The 27479-nt window shown below is 35.2% G+C and overlaps 1 protein-coding gene and 1 non-coding gene across 2 annotated transcripts in view; both read left to right on the top strand.

Moving 5' to 3' along the window:
- The first annotated feature begins 18539 nt into the window (after window positions 1-18539).
- TRNAK-UUU (transfer RNA lysine (anticodon UUU)) lies at window positions 18540-18612 on the top strand. Its single transcript has one exon. It is a non-coding gene; the product is annotated as a tRNA-Lys (tRNA).
- Window positions 18613-20986: 2374 nt separating this feature from the next.
- Window positions 20987-27479, top strand: part of LOC102802324 (uncharacterized) — a 94888-nt gene continuing 88395 nt past the window's right edge. Inside the window, exon 1 of the mRNA XM_085494554.1 lies at window positions 20987-21174. The gene's annotated coding sequence lies outside the window, so the exon portion shown is untranslated. The remainder of the gene's footprint in view (window positions 21175-27479) is intronic.

The following is a 27479-nucleotide window of genomic DNA, read 5'->3' as shown; positions in this document are numbered from 1 at the left end:
AGGTTACAATTTGAAATCTCAGTGAGGGGCTGAATGGATTAAGTTTTTTGTAAACATGTTATTTACAACAATTTCTAAAACTCCCTAAATAATTATGCGTACATTATACATTTTTCTTGTTCACAACATTGTCCAGTCTACCCATAATTCTCATCAGAAGTACATGATACATTGTCATTTTGCTAGTTTTCATGGGTGATGTATCCGTTTATGATAATCCCTTTTTGTTTTGTTTTTTTTCTTTTTAAAATGTTTGGCGTGTATTTGTCTTGTCGCATTGTGTATCAATACTATCCAATTAAGATAAGATGTATTAACATTTATCGCTGTTAAGGTGGAGATGCAGGTTTGTGGGCACTTGGGAGTGAAATATTTTTGTTTTGTTTTTTATTATCCAAACAGTCTTGATTGCTTAGCCAGATTTAGCAAGGCTGTACATAAATAATAAAAAAGAAAAATGGTGAAAAAAAGAAATGACAGGATCTCCATATTATGCACTATATTTAACTTTTAACAAAACGATAATACATTTACATTTGGAACTGTTACAGCCATTTTAATTATGAGCATTAGCAAACTTCTTACTTAGTGAATTGTTATGCAAATTAGCAATTATCTCAGCTTCGTTTTAGTGCTCATCCCAGAACTTTAAAAAAAATAGCTTTTAGACGCTTTTACCTTTTGTTTTGAAATTTTCACAAATAATTGACAATGTGTGTATCTTCAAAACGCCGTAGGGGCATTGTTTTTAGTTGAACAGTGTTACAACAATCGTACAGACAACTAGCCTGGGTGTTAATTTATGCATAACCTTGTAGTGAAAGTTGAGCTGCTGCCCAGCAAAATTGACAACTGGTAGACAGTTTTCAAGACGGCGCTTTCTTCATAGTAAACAGATGTACCCATAAACCAATTTTGACAGGAAAACAGAAGCATGGTTTAGAAGCTAATTTTTTTAAATCACTTTTGACCACTTTCTGTGCATATTTCAAACTACAGTGTCCATAAAAAAAAATACTACTGGGTAACAAAATTTTAAAATTTATACAATAAGCTTTCCGAAAATATATAGTTTTGTGGACAAGGGAGGTCATCTTGGTTTCTTAATTAACTAATTAAAATACCTGTCAAGTAAACTGCATCTCTACCTTAAAACGTGACATTTAATAGGAATCTATCTGACCATAACATTCAGATTTCTATTAATGTAACGATACATTTGATCCTAATTAGCGTCATATCCATCATCTCTCTTTACAAAGGCATATTTATTTATTTATTTTATTTTTAGCAAATCAAACACCAGTTTTCTTCGCTGAGCTTTGTGCATTTATTCCTGCTTTTTTTTGCAGTTTCATCTAGTAACTCACACTTACCTTCATCGTGTATTTATAATCATAAGCAACAGAATTATTTTATACATCTATCGGGCGTGTTGTTTATTTATATTGAACATTGGAAGCACACAATTCTATTAAGATTAGATGTATGCAAATTGCAGTGCGTGTTACATTTATTATAATCACATGATCGTTTATTGACCTAAATTTATATTTATTCGAATAGAACGAAATAGTGGTATTGTTTAGTAAAAAATCGTCACCGATAAGAACTGTCAGTTAGGAGTGTACTCTGTGGTATGTGAATCTAAATTTGAAAACGTGCATTGTTGACGCAAATAACTGAATTATATTTGGATTGATTTCTGCCTAGTAAACGCATCTATGCGGCCACTTTACCACCGCGCTATTTTCAAAAAATGCCTTCATGTAATCCAAACTCATGGATAAATAAATAAATCAGTGAAACGGTACTGTTTGTAACGTGATTCTGAATAGAGATGTACGACGTATCAACATAAACGGTAGTTTTTTTCTGCTCACACACCACTGTTTCAGTATCTTTCTCACACACCACTGTCTCAGTATCTTTCTCACACACCACTGTCTCAGTATCTTTCTCATACATCACTGTCTCAGTATCTTTCTCATACATCACTGTCTCAGTGTTTTTCTCACACATCAACTGTCTCAGTATCTTTCTCACACATCACTGTGTCAGTATCTTACTCACACATCACTGTCTCTTATTGTTCTTACACACGACTGTCTCAGTATATTTCTCGCACATCACTGTCTCAGTATCTTCTAACACATCACTGTCTCAGTATCTTTCTCACACATCACTGTCTCAGTATCTTTCTCACACAACACTGTCTCCGTATCTTCTAACACATCACTGTCTCAGTATCATTCTCACACATCACTGTCTCAGTATCTTTCTAACACATATCACTGTCTCTTATTGTTCTTACACACGACTGTCTAACTATATTTCTCACAGATCACTGTCTCAGTACCTTTCTCACACATCACTGTCTCAGTATCTTACTTACACATCACTGTCTCTTATTGTTCTTACACACAATTGTCTAACTGTATTTCTCACACATCACTGTCTCAGTATCTTTCTAACACATCACTGTCGCTTATTGTTCTTACACACGACTGTCTCACTATATTTCTCACACATGACTGTTTCAGTATCTTTCTCACACATCAGTGTTTTTCTCACACAATTTTCATTTTTATATACCCTATATATAAAATATGTTTTTGAAATTCAGTCCCTCAACCCCTATTATCGTCGATTTTTCATCGCCGGAGTGATTTACTTTGTCAATTTTGGTTCCACAAGTGCTATAATAAATAACATATCTAACAGCTGGACTGAATTAATAATATTATCAAAATATCATAGAAGATTTGGCGAAAAATCGGTTGTTTTTGGCATCATAGTATTTTCGCTTGGAAACACAAGGGCGATAAGACTCGGTTTTCAAGGACGCGGGTTGTTTGGATCAAACTGTTTCTTTTGTTTCAAGTTTGTTGTAAGTCTAGAAACATAACACGTTGTTGTTTTAGTGAATACAAAATATGTTCTGTTTCAATACAGGATTTTGATATGCCAATCGGGCAATTTTAACAATTTCTTACTGGAGCATTCTGTATAAATGGTCCTCTACTCTCCAAAAAATTACAATGGTACTAGCCCAGCGCAACTTTGATTGTACGAAAATACGCACCATACGAAAATACGCACACTCGCGAATTTGACAACATTCCCTTCAGTGTTTTAGGATACCGTTAAAATCAAACAACATGGCTAATATCGTATTGCTTACGGTGAAACTAAGTTGAATTTTACTTGCGTTTCATAACAATTCAATGAATTTATTTTTCATTCCTTATTATAATCACTACTGAGTAATAATCGACAATTTCAACACTTTGAAAACAAGTAAGTTATTCACTTGTGAGTCGAAGCGTGGCCGGATTACATTACCATACCATGATCATTTTCTACTTAGCAATACATTCATGTTTGTTTTTATCAGTGTTTCCGTTAGATTTATTTTTCTTGCGTATTTCTATACGCATTCACCATTTTTTGTGTATACAATGTTGCAAAATATGCGTAAAATCGAAGTAGGTGTGAACAAATGTAAAATCGACAATGTGAACACGTGTCCAAGATAATAACTGTTCTAAATTTGTAACATAAATAAAGGTAATTGCTATTTTAAACGTTTTGTGTCCTCGTAATTACTGTTGTATTTCCATAACACAAAGAAATCCACGAGTTATGTTCGTCATTATTAATTTTGTGTATTGTTATTTTCGACGCTGACGCTGCTGTCTGAAAGATAACATGGCTTCCCTAAAATCAAAGTCACCAACTGCAGGCCCTTCCATTGTGATCATCATTAGATCATTTATAACTTCTTCGTTGAGACGGCTTCTTCTTGAAGTTTTAATGTGGTTTTGCGTGCTAAAACCACGCTCACAAGGAACTGATGATACCGGAATTACAGCTGCAATAACGGCTAGTTTTGATATATTTGGAAACACTTCGTGGTAGTCATTGTACAATAACGTACACACATCAATAAAGCGAAGCTGTCTCAATCCGTATAGCATAATTTTGAATTGCTGGTATTCGATACGGAGCTCTTCAAAATAATTATGGCTCTGTGGATTTCACCATCGTCACTCATGTCACGCCCAAAATGACCACCAAGTGCTTCCATTACCGGTATTCCGAAGTTTGCAAGCTCGTTCCTGTCTTGTGGCAATTTCCTAGGATTGAGCAGGACATCTAATGAAGTTAGAACAGTTATCTGATCGCCCTCGAAACGACGTTGCAAGTTGTAAATTAGTGCTTCCACGAATTCACGTTGAGTGCCGTTAACGAACGCATCGATGTTGATATTGGCTGCATGCTTCAGTTAAACTCTGTGGTAATGGTAGTGGTAGTGCATGTACTTACATAAATGACAGAGGTGTCTATGGTTAAAATAAGTTATATTTTAATGATTCAGTATACAATACTGTATTTGCTCTATTAGTAGTGCATGTACTTACATAAATGACAGAGATGTGTCTATGGTTAAAATAAGTTATATTTTAATGATTCAGTATACAATACTGTATTTGCTCTATTAGTAGTGCATGTACATCTGTACTTACATAAATGACAGAGGTGTTTCTATGGTTAAAATAAAGTCATATTTTAATGGTTCAGTATACAATACTGTATTTGCTTTTATTAGTAGCACATGTGTTACGTAAATTACAGAGGTGTTTTTATTGTCAAAATAAAGTCATATTTTAATGATTCATCACACCCCAAATATAATATTCGGTTTATATATGCACTCGTATGTGAAATACATGTATGGACATGAAAGTTTTACTGCCATAATACTAGTAGTAGAATTGTTACTGTCATGTTCTAGTCAACTACTACATCAAAGTAAGCCAATACACAAATTATTTTTTTAGGAAGATTATATCTTAATTTTTGAAAAATAATATTGTTTAATATGGCTGCATTTATAACATAATGCAGATTAATTGTTGAAAATCTTGAGAATCACATATGATATCCAAAGTATATGAATACAAATGTTTTAGGGTCTTCCTTATTTTTAAGCTGCCGACCTACAAATGACAGTGGTCAATGTGTTGTGTTTTGTTTAACATGGGTTAAAATTCTGAAATTCAAACATGCACTACACAACAACCATCTCACTTTAGCTAAAACAGAAAAGTTGAATACTCACAATTGTGAACTCATTTTGAACACTGCATAAGGATATTGTGACTTTCATCTCAAAGATACATCTGGCATGTGTATTAGGACAGCTTGCAAGAAATCTGATTTCTGTTGATTGGTGGTGACATACCTTCTGTGAATAAAATAAAAAACAATGTTAAGATTAATATACAAATAATTTAATTATTACAGCTGTAGTGCTTAATTGTTTTGTCTCAACAAGAAGCTGATGAAAAAATTAAAGTGCCTGTGAATTGGCTGCTATTTTCACGCCTAAAATTATCCTTTGATACATAAATATTATTAATTTTTATGTTTCTAAGCATAAATTATTATTTTTATGTGAAAAAATGCGTTTTAAACTTGGTCTACGGCAACTTTATTTTTGTGTATTTTAAAACGAGGCTCCTCATTAGCTTCTTATTTGCATACAGAAATTCCCCCTGTGACGTCAGAAGGGGAAGTTGCTGGGTAGCTTGCATTGCCGATACGTGTAAATAAGGCGAATTTCTTGTGCTGTTTTCTCGTCTTTAACTAAATTGCCACTTATGTACTTGTTCGTCGAATAAGAATGGACCATAATGAACACATAGTATCAAGTTTGTTGCATGGGGTTGAATCAGATGCGAAATATGTACGGTCTGGTGTAGCTAGTCACCGTGGTCATAACCGTCACCGGAGCACGTTTGTACACTGTCGCTGGACTCCGGCATTGGATAAAATCAAATTTGACGCTTGAATTGTCTTGTTATTTAGCAGGTTACTAGACACTATTGATTTATACAATAGAGAAATAATTTAAAAAAAAACAACAAAACACAGTTACTAATTAAATGACTGCCGCGTTGTGATGGGTGAACGCGTCAGGTCATGAAGGGGACAAGTAGTGGCGTTTAATTGGATAACAAAAATAATTGAGAGCGACTCACATACAGACAAATTCAGAGTGGATTTAGTGTGATTTTCATAATTATGACATCATATTAAAAAAATACATTGACAGCTTATGCCCGGATTTTTATTCGGTAAATTATTACGCCGATCAAGCTGCAAGTAAAGGCAACAAAGGTGTGAATTCGACATTCAATACCAATAACCGAACAATTCAGACACTTTTAGTCTGCGAAAATGAAAACAGCCTGAGGGCTGTGCGTAATTTCCTGTTTGTCCGACGCTTTGTTTTTGTGTCATCAAAATTTCTGCTACCTTTTACAAAACACGGGTGGTCTCTATAAAGCGATAATCAGGATCGCAAGAAAAATCAAATCATTTGAAACACATACTCGACGTCTCTCTTCCTTCTTAAATCTGTCTCAGTGATCATGGGCTGGTCCAGAATCTATTTTTTTGAAAACGTTTTGTATTGTCGGCTTTTTTCGTTAAAACCCAGTTGTTTTGTCATGGACAAGAACAGTTTTTCAAAAAAAAAAGAATCTGAGGTGAAGTGGACACTGCATATGATGCTGTTTGGAGGAAGTCCACCCCAAACTTTTCTCGTTATTTTCACGGCTTTCGTCCACCGATTTCGCACCTTCGCATCGAATGGAAACATGTAAATACTTACACTATGACTATATGCATTAGTGCAACCGCCCACAACACAACGATTAACCATCATAAAAGTTTGTTGTGAAAACAACTTCTAAAAATTTGCTCTCTCAAAAATAAAGTAAAATAGACAAAAGAAACGCCGATTAAAAAATGTATATCGTTTAAAAGTACAGTTGTACGTTGAATGACACAGTGATTTAAAAGTACGGCCCAGGGGTATGGCTTCCTCTCATATTTTTGCATTTGGTGGCGAACTTTTGACAAGAGTCGAAAATCCGGAAAAAGTCGATCGTTTCAGGATAGGTGGGCGTGGCTACAGCACAGGAAATATCTCAAATTTACTTGGATAGGAGTAATCATTTTCAGCAAAAAAATCAATAATTGCCCATTTCAATGGGGCACAGATCTAAAATGGGAAGCGTGTGGGGGATAGGCATTGCACAGGCACTTTAAAGATCATAAGAAATCCTGTACAAAATTCTGAAATAAAAATATGAGGTCATCAAACTTTAGCTTTCCACAAAACGATTGCAAAAATTGTTTAAAATAACAGTTTACAATTAGGTTTCTATGGCAGAAATTTTTCATATCTCAAATTTTTGTTCGGTGAATACGATAAATAAATTATATGTAGTGTTATGAGGACTACATATGGCTGTCACAAAAAAAATGGGAGAATTTTGAAAATTAGCATAAGTTATACATGAAATAATGTGTTTACATGGAATTCTATGAAAATTGTCCCAAAATGGCCATTTTTTGGATTATTTTGCAAATGTTTTCTTGAAAATCTATTTTTTTTCTCCATAAACACTTTAAATATGAATGACAACAATTTTTGAATGATTTACACTACAAGAATAATAAATTAATTAAAGACTTGAAACATCCTATATTGATAGCAGTGTATCATATTTTGGCAAATAGCCATGGCAATTACCTTGACAACCATAAACATCAAAGCATACACATGGAAAGGGGGGGGGGGTGATGTATTTGTCCCAAACTGATTCCTCCCACAAGTTTATTTGTCCCACAAGTTGATTCATCAGATTTAAAGTTATAGCCTACTACTATCTCGCCAAGTACCGGTACGCCTAAAATCCTGGTCGTTTATTGTATCACATTTTACAGTACGTTAATCATTCGATCCTCAAATCAAGGATATATATTCATATTTCAAGATTATATTGATATTGATTAATGTTTGGTGACTTCGACAGTTCACATGTAATCAACTGAGCTTATCTGAAAGTGTTTAGTACAAAACCCCACTTTCAAATACTGTAAAATACTTTATTTTTGCTTGGAATTAATTTTTGCTATTTTCGCTGAAGGAATGACTCAGTGAAAATAAAACCCAATGAATTAAATTTGTTTTCCATATTTTACATTCAACTCGACAAAAATCAGTGAAAATAAATTCCTTACAAAACACACAAAAAGACTCTTCAGCGAAAATTCAATCCAGCTAACAAAATATTTTACAGTACTTTGTTTTCAAATCTTAACAATTTTACTACAGGAACGGAACAGTCCATCTTCTCTTCGGCTCTAAAAATCAGGAGTCAGACCAGTTTTCTTGAGTAAATAAGCGGACGTGATGGCGAGTTGAAAGGAAAAACAGACTATAAGACTTGAAACAAAGTGTTAAATCAGGGTTAAAACTTGTCCTCTCCCCCTACTACTAGTATCTTCCATCCACGGCAACATGAATATTTTATATTTATTCGATCACATCCTTGTAGTTGTATATATTTATAAGATAAATATAATGTCATATTAAAGGGGAGCAGAGGTGTGGCTTTTGACACTCTCTGTACATGAAATCTGAGATCTATGAATGGATTCTGTCGATAAAAATAAGGTTAGTTCTTCTGCCGTTTTCTTGCAACCAACAACGTGATTTTTTATTTGGAATTTCGAGAAACTTAACATGAATCGTTATGGCATTCATGCGCACAACATTTCGCCATGTTTCAACTTTTAAGTAGTCAGTTAACAAGTTCTTTCATAGTAGCATTTCTATGGGATTGGCGTACTAGCATGAATGGGTTCAATTATCAGTGTTCACTGATTTGACTGGCCCTCTAGAGGCGAAATGACACCATGAAAAGCAGAAGTTTGTTGTCTGCTTCACAGCCCGTTTTATACCCGATATTTAGGGCATTTCGCAGCACATACAAGTTGTTTTTATCGACAGAATTCATTCATAGATCTCAAATTTCATGTACAGAGTGTCAAAAGCCACACCTCTGCTCCCCTTTAAAACAAATCACACCAGCCTGATTAAAATCTTGTGTATTGTGTGGCGTGTATTTTATTTTATATATTTATTTTACTTTAACTATTTTGTTTAATTATTTTATATTTTTCATGTTTTCTGTTACGTACTTGTGATTCAGTATTTTTTACTATCGTCACATACATCTAAACCAATGCCTATGTAACAAGATTTCAACGAGACCTTCTCTGACTGGTTTAGTAAACGAATCACAGACATCCCTCTATAGCCCATCTGATGACGTCACCGGTCAGAGTACGATCATAAACACACTAAAAAGAAATGACGGATTATACCAATGTTAGCGGTGAAAACTATAGGAAAAAACATGGCTTTTCGGTAAGTTTATCATTGCCAAATGCAACAAAAAAAACGAAGTAACATTTTTTTGCTTGGCACCATAACTGAGTAAGAGGAATTATTGGTATAATCGGTGTATAACATCGCGAAGTAAGTTATGTAACGTCGTAAGTTACTTTGAAAGTTTTATTTGTTCGTTCATTACTGTGAATATATACGTTTTAGAAGTTGATGGTTCGAATAATAAATTACGACAATACTCCAAATAATTACGTGGTCGATTTTTTGAAGTAAATAAGATCGTGAACATATTCCTGACTGAAACGTTTCAAATGCGTTTTATTTAACTTTTAACAATAGACGATAATATTGCAACAATAATTTATTTGTTTCTGTTTTTTAGTCTGCAGCATTTGCATTTCGAATATATTTAATTTTTAAATTCAAACTCTTCTAAACTGTGAAACATAATGTCTTAATTCCAAAAATATTTGCACTGCGACCAAACTCATTAATATTCATTGCTAAATAATATTCATATAGCTCATTAATATTCATGACTGACCAGCACTTACGTTGGGCTGGCGAGATCCCTGTAGAGGGAAAAATTTATATGAGCTTAAGTCATGCCAGTAATGAGGTTGTGGTTAGTAAAGCAGGCCTCCGGATATCCACAGCTCGTCCATACCTGGAAGATTCTACTGATGAAGTAATTAAATTTGATTGTCATGGAGATGGTGTACTTGAAATAAAGTGCCATTTAAACAACTAGATTCAAAAATGGACGATGCACTTCAAGATCCAGGGTTTGTTTAGATCAGCAAATGCAACTGAAAAAGGATCATCCTTACTACACGCAAATGCAATTCCGAATGCTTGTCTGTGCAGCATCTTATGTAGACTTTGTTGTATGGACACCCACTGACTGTGTTATTACCAGAGTTGAGAGGAACAATGAATTTATTGAGAATATGGTTAAAAAATTACAGGTGATGTGGCAAAAATTTGTTTTGCCAGAACTGGTTACACGGCATATTGAAAACAAAGAAATTGGTGTGACTGCTCAGACCATACAGGGTACTAGTCAGGCAAAATTGTATTGTATTTGCAAGTCCCCTGATGAAAGCACCACCATGGTTGGATGTGACAGTTGCGATAACTGTTTCCATCTATGTTGTTTACAGTTGAAACAAGCACCTACAACCAGAACATGGTATTGCTCAACATGCAGAAAAATTAGAAAAAATAATATATCTGCTAGGTTTTCTCCATAATACAATGAAATGTTTCTATCCTTTTTTTCAATAAAAAAAATTTTAAAAAATTTGTATTGAAATTTTAATTGTTATTGTAATATGGTAATTGTTAATTGATGCTATTTTAGTAAACTGTATGGTGGGTAATTCACATTTTGATACTACTGCCAAAATAGGTTATTACTAGGAATATATAAAAAAATACAAAGAAAAACAAGCTTTATTCATACATCGTTTTTATGCATGTTCTGACTTGTATACAAGTTCTCTTTGGTTTTGGCGGATAAAAGTCAAAAACACAAACCGGGGAAAGGGACGCGATACTAATCTTGAATAATTAACTACTGTCAATCAAAATCAAGTGATGTTGGACCGCTGAAACAGGATGCATCATAGGCTATGCAAGTGATTAACAACACTCATTAGCATAGCCACACCTCCAATTCACACTTGCCCGGGGCAAGTGAATTGGGCCTTTAATACTTTTGCTTTTACTCACTGTATACAATGCTTTCACCAAAATCAAACCTTGTTATCTATGGCCTCATCTGCCAGCTTCTGAACCACTCTAATTAGAATTGGGCCCTGTAGTATTGTATATCTGTTTTTCATATTTCCAATTACATGCACAAAGTGAATTCGGACAGACATTATCTTTCTGGAATTCTCTACTTCTTCTGCTAAAGTTGTTTTTTGCCCTCAGTAAAAGCTGGCTTCAGTTAAACGAGATATTTCTAAGTTAGCTTTTACTATTTTTGATTCTAAAATATTGCCAGTTCTTTTATATGGTAGTGAGCTGTGGGGCTTTCATATTGGTAATGATATTGAATCAATTCAAAATAAATGTTGTCGCTATGTCCTTAAAGTTTAATCTATAACTCCCCCATTTTGGCACTTCGTGGCGATTTAGGTCGATATACTCTTCGGTCATATCGGATTGTCCGCATTGTTAAGTTCTGGTTGCGTCTACTACAACTGCCAGTGAATCGCATAGCTCACCAGTGCTATCTTTACGAGAAAAACAAGGCCGATAAAGGCAGGTCCTGTTGGGCACTCCACGTTAAAAAATTACTATTTTCATATGGCTTTGATGAGGCCTGGATAAACCAAGGCGTTGGCAATATCAATTTGTTTATTTTATTGTTTAAAGTGCCTGTGCAATGCCCACCCTCATGTTTCCCATTTTAGATCTGTGTTCCACTGAAATGGGCAGTTATTGATTTTTTTGCTGAAAATGATTACTCATATCCAAGTAAATTTGGGATATTTCTCGTGTTGTAGCCACACCCACCTATCCTGAAGCGGTCGACTGTTTCCGGATTTCCGACTCTCGCCGAAAGTGCGCCACCAAATGACAAAAATGTGAGAGGAAGTCATACCCCCCAAGCCGTAATAACACTGGTCATTCATTATAGTTTTAAACGATATACATTTTTCGGTCGGCGTTTTTTTTCTTTTTTTTTGTCTATTTTATTTTTTTTGAGAGAGAGTTTTTAGTTGTTGTACGTGTTGTGGGCAGTTGCAGTGAAACGTATAGTCATAGTGTATGTATTCACACGTTTCTAATCGATTTGAAGGTGCGACATCAGTGGACGAAAGCCACTTAACGTAAACCTGGCGCAACACTTTTGAAAGAAATAGATTCCGGACCAGCCCATGATCACCGAGGCGGATTTTAGAAGACAGAGACGTCCGGCAAGTGTTTCAAATGAGTTGACTTTTTTTGCGATCGTGATTATCGTTTTATAGAGACCATTTAGTCCCTGTTAAGTAAAAGGTAGCAATAATTTTGACAATGACACGAAATCGAAGCGTCGGACGAACAGGAAATTACACAGCCCTTACACACTTCTAATTGTTTTTATTTTCGAAGGCTAAAAGTTTCTGAATTGTTTGGTGATTGGTGTTGAATGTAGAATTCATACCTCTGTTCTTTTTTTACCTCCATGCTTGCATCTTGATCTGCGTAATAATTTATGAAATAACTCGTATCCACTCTGAGTTTATCTGTATGTGTGTCGATCTTGATTATTTTTGTTATCCAATTAAACGCCGCTTTTAACGCACTTGCCCTCGTCGTGACCCAACAAAACAAAAAGTCAATTTATTTCCATGCGACTGTCATTTATTTAGTAACTGTGATTTGTTGTTTTTTTTAATTATTTCATAGTGATCACTACAATCTAATGTTTAGAATGTCAAAATATGTTCTCTTTTATTTTTATTTTAATTCGATCGATGAAATAAAACAGTGTAGTGACGTGCCTAGTAACCTGCTAAATAACGAGATAATTCCGACATCAAATTCTATTTTGTTCAGCGACAGTGACCAGCTACACCAGAACGGACATATTTCGCATCTAACTCAACCCCATGCAACAAAAATTTATACTATGTGTTCATTATGGTCCATTCTTCTTCGACGAACAAGTACATAAGTGACAATTTAGTCAAAGACGAGAAAACTGCACTGCAAGAAATTTGCCTTATTTACACGTATCGGCAACGCAAGCTGCCATGCGACCTCCCCTTCTGACGTCACAAGGGGAATTTCTGTATACAAATGAGAAGCTAATGAGGAGCCTCATTTTAAAATACATAAAAATAAAGTTGCCGTAGACTGAGTTTAAAACACATTTTTTCACTTAAAAAAAAATAATTCATGCTTAGAAACATAAAAATTAATAATATTTATGTATCAAATGATAATTTTAGGCGTGAAAATAGCAGCCATTTCACAGGCACTTTAAAGAAAGGTGTAATAACATTGATATTTAGAAATGGCACACTGCTGTAAATAACTCCCCCAAACTTGATATGTATGCTAAATTTAAACAGCTTTTTGGCAAGGAAAAGTACTTAAACTGTATTGATAAATCATATTTTCGAACAGCTTTGTGTAAGTTCTGAATGTCAATATATCATTTAAGAATTGAAGCAGATAGGCGATGGGAAAATGAGAGATCAGAGCGTATTTGTATATTTTGTACCACAAACCAGGTTGAAGATGAATACCACTTTTGTTTAATTTGCCCTTTTTACAGTGATCTGAGGGGAAAATACATCTCAGAATTAATGATTTTTTTTCCAACTATTAATAAATTTATTTCTTTAATGTTCTCACCCAGTGTTACCATTATACGTGATCTTTCAAAATTTATTTTCTATGCTATGCAAAGACGAGACCTGAATTGTGGTACGAGTTTTCTTGATTAGCAAGTGTAAAAATATACTTTATATCTGATTTGTACCTAAAGGCCGGTGGCCTATGTATTTGAATAAACTTATTATTATTAAAGCATCTTTCCAAAAGCTGGCTTAATGATAGGCAGAGCATACTGTGGCAAAGTCCTCTTTCAATGTAAATCCCCTGTTAGCTAATATTTGGTCAAGAAGAACTTTAATATACTTTACTTTAGCTGGAATTAATTTTCGCTGAAAAGGCTTTGTGGGTGTTTTGTATGGAATTTATTTTCACTGATTTTTGATGTGTTGAATGTGAAATATAGGAAAAAGGGTATATTCACTGGATTTTATTTTCACTGAAGCATCCCTTCAGCGAAAATAAATTCCAAGGGGAAATAAAGTATTCTATCAATAAAACCACAGTTTCATACAATGTGAATCACTCTGCCTCCCCGGAAATAATATTTATTTGTTTGAGTGGGTTTCACGAAATGAAAACTTTAACAGTAGTATTAATTTTTTTTATTTTCTTATTATTATCTTAAATTTATGTTATCTTAGCTTAATGGAATAGCATCATTTATTTCAGATAGTCACTTTTTGTTATGCAAAGATGTCACTTAAACACGATTAATTTGCTTATTTTTTCCCCTAAAAAATACACTTTGCTACCTCACCCATTCAGTGCACATCTTCAGTTCCAAATTCTGCACAGGAAACAATTCAGAACTGTGAAAGCTACTTCCGTTAGTACCTTCCATGTTTAGTGAAACAAAATTAACACATTATATACCACTGAGTGTAGCACTTCCGGGTCCCCCCCCCCCCACGCCATCAGTTGTTGGACTGTTAAGCGAATGACAGTTTCCTGTTCCGCTCCGTCAAACTGGAATTGTTTCCCAATACATAATTTTGGAGCCTGCATTTTTCTGTGTGATGTTTCCAAGTTTTGTTGAGGATTATTCTGTAAAGAAATCGATGAAATTATTTCATCTGCTCGTAAAAGAGACGTTGTTGCTTCGACGATGGCCCACGGACGACTGATTTAGAAAATTCCATCCAGATCGGGCGGCGCCCTCTCATGTCAATCCCCCACCCCATCCAGCACATCTTAACACACAATGCTAGCGCTGTGCATACAATGTTCCACGGTTTGTCAAACAAAAAACAAAAACAAATAAATAATCAAAAAATACAGCAGCATTTGACTATATTTGACTTTGTTTATACAATGTTTAAAATGCACTGAGTCAAGCAGGTACACGCCGCGAAAGTTCACAGACAGTGGACATGAGAACGAAAACAAGTAGCTGATTTGGGATTATTAAAGTACATACTATCGAATTAATAATGTATTTTCTTACCTGTTGTTCAATTACCAGGAAATGGCCTTCCCTCACTCTGTCACTGGCGTCAAGTACAAGGTTAATTATAGTTCATGGTCGTAGTTACTTCAAGTCCGGGTACACAAAACAAGATAACATTTTCGTTGGTGTCGGAAAAAACTTCTCGATTCACGTTTACAGCTGTTCTGCTGTGCACTTTCGTTACTGTAGCGGTTTGTTCAATTCATCATGGCTTGGAAACAACTCGCAATTTACCAAAGTCCTCAAATTTGTCTGAACATCCTTCAAAAATCACATCGCTTACCGCCATTGCAGACGGCGTTGATTGCAAAGCATGCTGGTAGCAAAACGCTCTCTCGAGGTATCTGAAACCGAAATTATTCTTCAACGCAATTAGCCAATCAGCAACCGTTTTACAATTGAACGATAATTTAATAATATGTTGTCCTGATTGGTCGAGAGCGTGTTTTTGAATATGAAATGTTTGAAAATTGTTAGTTAAAGAACGGTGGTCGCCACGCAGCGCGTGTTAGAATACCATGTTAACAAACAATGTATTTTACACGCGTGGCGCGGCGCAACGACTACCGTCCTTTAAAAATTTTATTTTAATTACAAGTTATGTAATACTGTTATTGGATTTTAACTTACAATGAATAAATGATTTTCCGTTACTTATCTTTGTTCAGAAAAAAAAAACAGAATTTTTTGCGAGGTCCAAGTTTGAACAAAAATTAACGAAAATTACGCCAGTTTTACCATTTTTGGGTAAGTTTGGACACAATTTCCCAAAAATTATGCCATTTATACCAAAAACTATTTTATTAGCCCAACATCGCGTTAGCTTTGGAACACGGTCAATGTTTTTAGTTCGGATGGCAGACCCTCTTCCCGGGATATTTCGTGAAATAACGAAATATTGGAGGTCCAAGTTTGAACAAAAAAAATAAACAAAAATGACGCCAGTTTTACCATTTTTGGGTAAGTTTGGACACTATTTTCCGGAAATGATACCATTTATACCAAAAACTACTTTATTAGCCCAACATCGCGTTAGCTTTGGGACACGGTCAATGTTTTTAGTTCGGATGGCAGACCCTCTTCCCGGGGTATTTCGTGAAATAACGAAATTTTTGAGTTATTTTTATTTTGAAATTTGGCACTAGCAGGTTACTGCATACAATGCATTATGGGAGAGATCCAGTGTGTACAATGGAACTTTTTGAATATCATGAAGAAATAATTCCCATATAGAAACTAATGCAAAAATGAAAATTTTAATCATGACATATTGGACGGATTCAAAGAAAAACAATCCTGTGAACTGTTTTAAAGCAGAGTCGTCGTCACCTGCGCACGCGACAGACGATCATAGCGTGTCGTTGTTTACAAAAACGACAAGGAATATTTCAAAACCGTCAGTTGTGAACTGAACTTTAAATCTCATTAGGATTTCCACATGAAGTTACACAGATCGAAAAAATAATGCTTTTTTGTCAAGGCTATACTGTAAAACATGTTTTTTTTGCGAGCATGTCATTTTCGCGAATTTAGCGAGAGAACTGATTCGATAATTCAAGATGTCGCTAATGACTTTATTATCAATTCAAAATGGCCGCCAAACAAAGAAATAAACAATGACAAGAGATATTCGCTAAATCAACATTTCGCTATTACGTCATTTTACCACAATTCGCTAAAATTGCATGCCGCTTTTTCAACATGTTTTACAGTATACTATATTCTCTTATTCTGTGGGTAATTTTGTGAGTGTACATGTATGCATAAAAAATATGTATACCAATTAAAATTATAAAAACTTCAAATGAAATCATAAATGTAAACAAAATTATTGAGAGTGATTTTAGATTTGTTGAAAAACTAGCCCAAATGCTATTGTCTAATTGGTGATGGAATTGCCAAGCCAGTTTATCAAATACTAGTAGTTATCAAATTACTGACCGCGAAAGACGTATAACGCGAAGTGACTTGTATTATTAAAGGGAGGCAGTCGTCGTGCCGCGTCCTGTTCGATATGGGACTCATAGCGACGTATACAACGCGTGTAAAATACATTGTTTATTTACATGAAATTCGAACACGCGCAGCGCGACGACCGCCGCGCTTTAATATATCTATACATGTACCGCACAAATATTTCAGTCGACTGTAGACAAAGAAGTTCACCAGAGTCAGTGTTTTTTTTTTTTTTTTTTTGAAAAAGCGATGTTTGTTGAGGAACTGTGTTTGATGGACTCGTCCTGCATGCTCTTATATACGATGTTATCCCAGCTTCATCCGTCTGTTTCTACCTTCCGGTAAATAGATATTCGAATATATATTTTTGGTAGTGATGCGAAGAAAAAGACGGAGGGAGTAATACACTGTCACGGTGTAAATCAGGATGTGTGGCTGTGACCGGATAAGAAATCCTTGCCGTAAACGGTGTCAGAACAAAATGAAACAGTTAATTAAGGGCACACCTTTTGAAATAAATAGGAAGTGCGTGGAAGAGTGAGTTTATATTTAATATTTATATTAAAAGTTGGCGAGTTCTTTGAAATGTTGGATGGAAATACATATACCGGCATATGAAAAAAAATGTGAATAAAAAGTCCGCAAGATGTGCGTAAAACATCCCACCTCGATTTCAAATTGTCAACCCTTAGTCTGTTTCAAGAGAAAATTTCGCTCACTATCACGATAAGGATTCTTTATATGTGAGTGAAATTATCCCCCCCCCGTAGGCTGACTACCGAAATTGTGCTTTCTAATCTCATTCGTCCATGACCAGACGGACCAAACTGTGGATTTTTGACTTCCCTTCCCAGACAGTAAGCGTAAATGGTAGACAGCGAATCAGAGGACCCGTTTCAGGTTTATTCATTCCGGGAAATCGGGGGTGGTCAGCTATTTTTATTTACCTAGATGGACTCCCGGGGATAAACTTTGACGATCGAAAGGAAGTTACAGAAAGAAAAAAATCAGCTTCATTCCCCCTGATTGTTGGATCACGTATTGAGCTAATGGTCACTGAAGCTCTAGAGACAGCAGTCTTTGGAAAATATGGACCCCTTTTCAGAAAGACAGGGTAAAATAACATACCCCTTTTCAGACAGACAGGGTAAAATAACATACCCCTTTTCAGACAGAAGTGGTGAATTTGGAACCCCTTTTGGCGGCACATGTACATATAGCACTTCAATGTGAGTACCCCCACCCGGGGGCTGGGGCCTTGACGGGGCTCAACGCCGGAGCGTGTGATTGCTTTCGAGGTTGTAGCGCGCCCCCACGCGCACCTGCACTGCTGTATATCTCCAAGAATCCTTGTTACTGAGCTCTTCGTGTAGCTCTTTATTAATTACTGTAATTAATAATGCACCCCATAATCCTGTAATTAGTTCATACAATATTCACAATTCTGAACTAAACGTATTTTCATTGGTAAGGCATTGAATCAAGAGCTTATATAATCAGTTTGTATAAAGTTTCAATCGAGCCCGGTTAGCTCAGTCGGTAGAGCGTGGGACTTTTAATCCTAAGGCCAAGGGTTCGACCCCCTTACCGGGCGCACTTCTTTTCCTACTCTAAAAAAACCGTTTTTAGCGTTGTCAATATATTTTTATTGGTATTTTAAAACATTCTTATCTATTTATCATTTTTTTTCTTGCCAGGCCAAAGCAATTTTGAGATAATGAATAACTATTAACAGCTTATCAGACTTTTCAATGTAGTTTTCATTGGAAATATATGTAATCTGAGCTACTTTTCGCATGGAACAAACAACCACGATTGTTTTAGCTATTTGCTGTTGACTTCTTAGGTTGAAAACCTAACAGAACACAAATGAATAAATACATAAATAAATAAATAAATAAATAAATAAATAAATAAATAAATAAATAAATAAATAAATAAATAAATAAATAAATAAATAAATAAATAAATAAATAAATTTACTCAAACAGTTATTTTTTTTATTTTAGGAGGAGTTCTCCTACATAAAATCCATGCTCTGATATTATCACCTAGTTTCTTACTTTGGCCAAGGAACATTTAAACATGTATAGAATGGGCTTTGCATCATGTATTCTTGTTATACTGCTAGTTATACTTGTTAAAGTGGGAGGGTCGTCACCTGCGCACGCGCGGGAATTGAGTCCCAAGCGACGATAACAACACAGGCTAAAAACGCAAAGGCTCATGGGTATACACTTGTAAACAATGACACGCTATGGCCATATGACGCATGCGCAGGTGACGACTCCCCCGCTTTAATTATTACTAATGTATTGAAATACTACAAAATAAAATTAAAAGAAAAATGACGACAAAGGTGACAAACATTTTTATGCTAATTACTATTTCACCACGGTTTTTTGTGTGTGAATTTATGGCGATGGCTACGGAAATTACGACTAAATCGAAATCGGTAAGATTCAAGGGACGGCAGCGATGAACCCGAAAACGTTATTTTAAGGCAAATGAACACGTGAGGCACACGAAACCGTTTCAAATCATCGTACAAAACACGAATCAACCATTGAGGGAAATTGAATCACTCGCTTTTGATGGTTTCATAATAAGTGAATTGTTAAAACCGTGTTTATTTTATCAGAAATTGAAGACCTCGAACATACTTTTGCAAAAAGTATTTTTTTGATAGCTCAGCGCATTTAGGTCTATGTGCTGCAAGTTGAGTGCACAAAGTGTTAAAAGAAAGTTCATAAACTTAAATATGTCTGTGCAATAAAAAATCTACAATAATCTGTATATATTGTGTCTGCTATGTATTTTTTTCTGCACATAACACAATTGATTGCCCCCGGGCAATGGCTAAAGGGCATGCCCCCTTTATTCAATTTTAAAATAGCTTGACCCCCTCTTTTTTCCCGGCATCCTCCCAAGCCGGATAAAATGGCCAGTCCTTTATAATAGCTTATATTTTCAATTAATTTTAAATATTTCCCTTGTTTTACTCACAGATTTTTCCTATACTCTCGGAGCCCGGGAGTTCTTTCTAAGCTTTCTCTGATTTTCCATGGGTTTGCGACAACTGGTAGACCAATCTCTCAGACAGAGTTCAATTTCTATGGTGTTCTGGTCGCAAAGAACTCTGGGAAGGAGACTGCAGGTAGACAACAATCTGAATCATATTCCGTTTAAAATTTCAAAACTGATTTCAAAAATGCGATAAAAATGGTTAAAAATTAACTTAGTACAGCTTTCGCGGAAAAGAAGAGTAAACGCGCAAAAAATATTTCGTGTTTTTTTTTCGATCGCACAATAAAAACGCAAAGGAATACGCTTGTTTGTAGACACCGATACGCTATGGCCGTCCGTCCGCCACTTGCACACGTGACTATTCCCCGCTTTAACTTTCTGTTTTCTAAGTGTTGTGATATTGTACCGTGACAGCCTTGATCGATTGTGAAAATTGTGCACATTTTTTTAGCTGACGCGCTCACTGACGAGGATTTATGTACCGGTATTGTTCATTTCTCGAATTATTGTTAGCTCAAAAAATTACCTTTTTTCATTTTCTCCAGCTAAATAACAAATATCAAATAGAAAATAGTTCTCAATTCGAGTCCTAGTTCGACTTAAAACTCTAATTTGAGATTAACGTTTTACATAGTTTCTACGATCCGCATAGTCTATTTTGCTTGGTAATGATTTCTTCGCTCATTTTTTTTTTTAAATTCATTGTTTTATAACAACATGAGGATTATACCCGGGACGCCCCTCTCCGTCAACAGCAAACCTCACACGTACGCGCGTTTGATCTTGGTACATTAGCCTGGGAGTTTATTGATCTACATTTATAAGTTGCTGTTCGGTATTTTTTTTATTATTTGCATACCGTTTAATTGATAGTTACGTTCCGCTTTTTCTCTCTCGTTAGTTAAGAATTGTCGCCATTCAAGTTTGTTTTCACTGCTGCGCCTGCTGCTAGGCAACAACTATCACGTGACCAAGCATGATGGCGAGCTCGGTCAGCAAAATGGCGGACATGGGGAATTGACAGAAGATTGGAGATCTTGCGTTCCTGAGCTTTATTCGAACGGTCCTGGTGAAAATTACGGCGTGATGCTCAACAGAGTCAAAGTTTAATCTTTGTTTCACATTTACGGTGAGTTTTATCGGTCTTACGTAGCTAATTAATCGTTAATCGATGACAATAAATCACTAAGCGATTCATGATAAAAACCGATTAACACTTTCAACGAGACGTTGGTTATCGTGTGTGCTGTTTACGATGCAGCGAACTGGAACAGTCGCCTCCAGGCCATGATCCCCGCTAGAACTAAAATACTGGGGACCGAGATTGTAGCATATCTGAAGTACGTACCATGTATCTGTAGTGTCGAGTTACTCTGTTTTGTTTTTATAGTTATATCACCCGACAATGGCGCTAAGCGTTCTCGATAAAAAACACTTGTTTTCGGCGATCGAGTTTCGCAGGAAACGTAAATTGTCATGTTTACACCGTAACAGTTTAAGTTTCAGTAGAACATAAGCTATATTTAGTGCTATCGCGGAGTGATCGGTGTCTGATTGAAGTCATGGTCACTCGTAATATTTACAAAACAAAGTTCTCCCTCAAGGTCAGCATGATTGAACGTGATTCCTGTTTTTATTTTTCTGAGCTTAAAGTTTTTTCACCAGACACGATGGTTTTTTACTTTCATAAGATAAATTGTCTCACAAAATCTTAGGAAAAAACAAGTGTCTATAAGTGTAAAATAAAATTAAAATATGTTTTCATAATAAGCAAAATACTATGAGGGAAACAAAATACATGCTTTTACATGTAGTTCCACATAGATGGGTATTGTAAAATGACTAATTTTCACTGCGTTTAAATTTCACTGATTTACCATTTTAGGCATATTCAGTGGGTTTAAAATTCAGTTTTATTATTTAGATAATGTGTTCTATGGTAAATTTTACATATTTACTGGGTTTTAATTTAGAACATTTTGCAGTCAGCGAAATAAGCAAAATTAAAACCCAGTGAATTATTAATCCTTTTACAGTAATTTTCTCATACTTTCTAAACTGATGGAACAATTCCACCGATGTATTTAAATTCCTGCTGAGAACACTGAGCTTATTCTGAAAGACGGACTGGAGCAGGAAGTCAGTAGAAGACAAGAGATTTTTTTCTTTAGCGTGGGGGAAAGTTGGTTAGTGTGGGGGAAAACCGAGGTGTTAATCAAAATATTCAATGTCAATTCTTGTTTATGATTGGTCCTGGCAACGTTTGGGTGATCGTGACATAGCTCCGTCTTTGAGAATATATCTTACACTTTAAAGGGTGATTGAAACTAGTGTTGTCAAAAAAATTTCAATATAACTTGAGTGTCGGCAAAGGGTATTTTCGTAAGCTGTAATCAATTATTTTTATTTTCTTAATAATCTAATATAAATAAATAAAAAACGTAAATTCGTAGACATGGGCGAGGTGTAAAATGTAATCAGCTTTTTTATTCGTCCGTAATTTGTACAAAGATATTATTTTTTGTAAGCGTATAAAGCATTTTCCGAATTTCCAATTTTTATTCTTAAACTCAAATTATCAAAATATTATAAAATACCGTTTTTAATTCCTGTACCCTGTACCAGCTATCCCCCTCCCCTTTTAACTTGTCCAGTCTATGAACATTTTTATTTTTAATTATGTAGGTTGAAAAATTAATTTTAGGAAATTTTTACAAAGTAAAAATCCCTCAAAAAATGATGTACATAGTAGGAACATCAGACCATGTGGTTTGAGGAAAATTAATTTTTCTTGGAGGTGGCTTAATTGTTCGTAGCAAAATTAATAAAATTATGATATTTGTGTGATTGAAATATGTTATATGGTTGTAGAAGTTTGATCTAAGTCAGTGGGGGGCATTTCAAAACACACAAAAAAAAATCGAAAAAAATATAGAATTAAGGTGTGATTTGTGGTCGAAGAGAAGAAATGCCGAAACTTAAATGCGGCCATTTTCAAAATGGTAACAAAAATCAGGTGACAATTCTTATCAAAATGTCAAACTAACTAATAGAAAGAATTTGATATCCGAAAATTTTTTTTTTGGCGTTGAAATGATTGGTGAAAGCGGGATTTAGTTGTCAAACAATTAACTTAGGACATTATTCAATAATTCATTGCTTCAAATAGTTTGTTGAATTTACAGCAAATAAAACAAAATATTCTGGTTTACCTCAGGTCACGCAATATGCGCACAAACGATGAATACGCAAACGCTATCGATTCGAGAACTGGGAATTACATTACCATGCCTCCAAATAAGGAACTAAGTATATTTGTATTTGCATACCCACCCTCCGAAGGAAATCGTGTTGAAATTCATAAATTGTGAGAAATCAGAAAAACAGACATTTCTAAGAAATAATAATGCAAATGTATGTGTAAGTCTACTGTAAAGGGGTTAATTATTCACTGGGTTTTAATTTTGCTTATTTCGCTGACTGGAAAATACGCTAAATTAAAACCCAGTGAATATGTAAAATTTAGCATAGAACACATTATCTAAATGATAAAACCATGAATTTAAAACCCACTGAATATGCCTGAAATGGTAAATAAGCGAAATTTAAACTCAGTGAAAATTAGTCATTTTACTGTAGGTAAGAACTGGGGTTAGTTCATCTCAGTTTATTTTGTGGCATTTTGGATTCACAGAGTTCGCTCATAATATGATCTTAATTGTGTATCGTAATAAAGTATGTATCTACAAAAGTCGCTAAGACTCGCTGTTGCATGACCTCCAGAGAAAAAGTCCCTGATTTTCAAGAAATCATGAAAATATTTTTTTTTTTTACAAAATTAATTCAATTTTCACATATATGAAAATATGAGTATATTTATATGATTTATATATACAGTATATGATTTTGAGGTAGTTCTGTACCATTAAATTAAAACACAGAAAAGATTGATCACAGTAAATCATTCAAAAATTGTCAAGTGATGATTCACGTATATGCAAGTAATTTTTCCACTTACTGTAAAATACTTTATTTTCACTTGGAATTAAATAAAAATTAAAACCCAGCGAATATACCGTTTTTCCTGTATTTTACATTCAACTTGTCAAAAATCAGTGAATTCTACACAAAACACCCAAAAACATTTTTTTAGCGGAAATTAATTCCAGCTTAAAATAAAGTATTTTACAGTAACCTAATTATTCAAAATTCTCCATTTTTTGTGACAGTCATATGGAGCTCACTTGATACTACATAGAATTTTTAAGCATAGGTCACTGAACAAAATTTTATTTGATATAATTTTTCTGCCAAAGGAACCAATTATAAATTATTTAAAACACACGTTTTTGATCAATTTTTTAGGTTACTTTTGTGGAAAGCGTAGTTCGATGACCCTATATTTTTATTTCAAAATTTTGAACATCACAGTTACCCAACCCTTCTTGCTAGATTTCAAAGATTTTTGAGTATTTTTTTTATCAAGTGAATCTTCCAGGACACAACAGTTTTTTCAATTTCTTTGGTGATTGGTTCTTAGCGATGACACCGCTAAGAGAGTTCACCTCTACGAACTGGTGAGTACTAGTATTGTTAGTATTGACACAGGCCTTATCTTTCTGATCTTGATACGGCAGCCTGAGAATCTTAACAACAGAGTGGTCAGTACTTGTGTAGTACATGACTGCGTTGTTATAGAAACCATACTATGAATAACTTTAACCTCCAGTGAACTTTCGTCACCTTGAATAATTCCCCTACCCTCCTCCCAACCATAATAAATGCGATTACATAAATAACAGAGGTTTCTACTTTTGTCTGTCCTGGCTAAAATCTGCCTGTCTGTAACAGGTGGACAGGTCCTAATTTTACAGGGACAGGCAATTTCTACATTTACCTGTCCCAGCTAAAATCTGCCTGTCTGTAACAGGTAGACAGGCCTTAATTTCATAGGGACGGGCAATTTCTACGTTTACCTGTCCCAGCTAAAATCTGCCTGCCTGTAACAGGTGGACCGGCCTTAATTCCATAAGGACGGGCAATTTCCACATTTACCTGTCCCAGCTAAAATCTGCCTGTCTGTAACAGGTAGACAGGTCCTAATTTTACAGGGACAGGCAATTTCTACGTTTACCTGTCCTAGCTAAAATCTGCTTGTCTGTAACAGGTGGACAGGCCTTAATTCCATAAGGATGGGCAATTTCCACATTTACCTGTCCCAGATAAAATCTGCCCATCTTGAACAGGTGGACAGGCCTTAATTCCACAGGGACAGGCAATTTCCACATTTACTTGTCCCAGCTAAAATCTGCCTGTCTGTAAGAGGTGGGCAGGCCTTAGTTTCACCTCTAATTTAAAAAGAATGACTTTTTTAAGACCCCCCCCCCCCCAACCCTAACCTAAACTATATCACTCCAGCAATATAATTGTACATGCCCCTCCTGGTAACTATACATTTTTTAAAGAGGGGCATATCAAATTAAAATAGAGGAGGGGCACTGGAGGGGACAAAATTAGGATTACAATGAGGGCTGAGGGAGCCCTATAATGACATTTCATTTAAACTGGCCCATTGTATCCATCACGTAGTAATTTCGTCACCTATTTATCGTGATACAGTGACACCATTCGACTCCTATACTCACCTTGTGCATTTTATGTGATTTTTCAGAATACTGTAAAATACCTTATTTTAGCTGGAATTAATTTTCGCTGAAAATACTTTTTTGGTTTTTTGTATGGAATTTATTTTCATTAATTTTTGATGAGTTGGATGTTTAATATATGAAAAATGGTATATTCGCTGGATTTTATTTTCACGGACTCATCCTTCAGCGAAAAATAAGAAAATAAATTCCAAGCGAAAATAAAATATTTTGTAGTACTATAGCTGTTTTTCTTGTGAAGTATTGTGAGATTTTCTTTCATAATACTAGTATTTGTTTTCAATTTTAAAAATCTGAACTCTGTGATATGTATGTCAGTAACACTGCTCTGCAACTTTTTGATAGACAATCTGACTGAAATAATCTTTCAACCGTGACTGAGATTAAAATAGACTAGGTTCTTTGTGTACAATAGTGATTTACAGTAGTAAATGTATCCATTGTTGTGAGACTACACATGTAACTAACCAAACTTACTGTAAACATATTAATTATTCACTGGTTTTTAATTCTAACAACTGTAAAGTACTTTATTTTTGCTTGGGATAAATTTTCGCTATTTTCGCTGAAGGAATAATTCAGTGAAAATAAAATCCAGCGAATATACCATTTTTCATATATTTTACATTCAACTCATCAAAAATCAGTGGAACTAAATTCCATACATAATACCCCAAAAAGTCTTTTCAGCGAAAATTAATTCCAGCTAAAATAAAGTATTTTACAGTATTTTTGCTGATAGGTGAATAAAATCCAAATAGACATGTGAGTAACAATAGAACTTATTGTTTTCCTGCCAAGTCTGTGAACCCAGTGGAAATGCTCAAAACATTAAAATAGTGAAATGAAATGCTAGTGATAATGACTGGATTTACAGTATACCAGTGCTAGCTCATATTTCTTCTTGCCAGTGTCATTTTATTGTCAGGGAAGCAAAGTACGAGCAGATGTCTCTGGCCTTTTTTTTTACAGATCCCATCATATGTGGGAATTTTTTTCACATTGTTGTAAATTAAGTTACCATGGCTTAGCTTATTGAGCCACAATTTTGCATGCACAAATGTTTAGTGACTTCACCAAGCTTTTCAATGACATCATCACGTTCCATGGTTGTAAAAGTGACAACACTAAGCTGCACAGTGACATCACCCAGTTGAACAGTGGCATCACTAAGTTGCACAGTGGCATCACTAAGTTGCACAGTGGCATCACTAAGTTGTACAGTGGCATCACTAAGCTGCACAGTGACATCACCCAGTTGAACAGTGGCATCACTAAGTTGCACAGTGGCATCACTAAGTTGCACAGTGGCATCACCCAGTTGCACAGTGACATCACCAAGTTGCACAGTGGCATCACTAAGTTGCACAGTGGTATCACTAAGTTGCACAGTGGCATCACCAAGTTGCACAGTGACATCACCCAGTTGCACAGTGGCATCACTAAGTTGCACAGTGACATCACCAAGTTGTACAGTGGCATCACTAAGTTGCACAGTGACATCACCAAGTTGTACAGTGGCATCACTAAGTTGCACAGTGGCATCACTAAGTTGCACAGTGGTATCACTAAGTTGCACAGTGGCATCACCAAGTTGCACAGTGACATCACCCAGTTGCACAGTGACAACACTAAGCTGCACAGTGGCATCACTAAGCTGCACAGTGACATCACTAAGTTGCACAGTGACAACACTAAGCTGCACAGTGACATCACTAAGTTGCACAGTGACATCACCCAGTTGCACAGTGACAACACTAAGCTGCAC

This window comes from Saccoglossus kowalevskii, chromosome 20, assembly GCF_978046115.1.
Source record: "Saccoglossus kowalevskii chromosome 20, keSacKowa6.1, whole genome shotgun sequence".
Classification (NCBI taxonomy): Eukaryota; Metazoa; Hemichordata; class Enteropneusta; family Harrimaniidae; genus Saccoglossus; species Saccoglossus kowalevskii.
The sequence above is the reverse complement of the archived record's forward strand: the minus strand, read 5'-3'. Positions and strand labels throughout refer to the sequence as shown.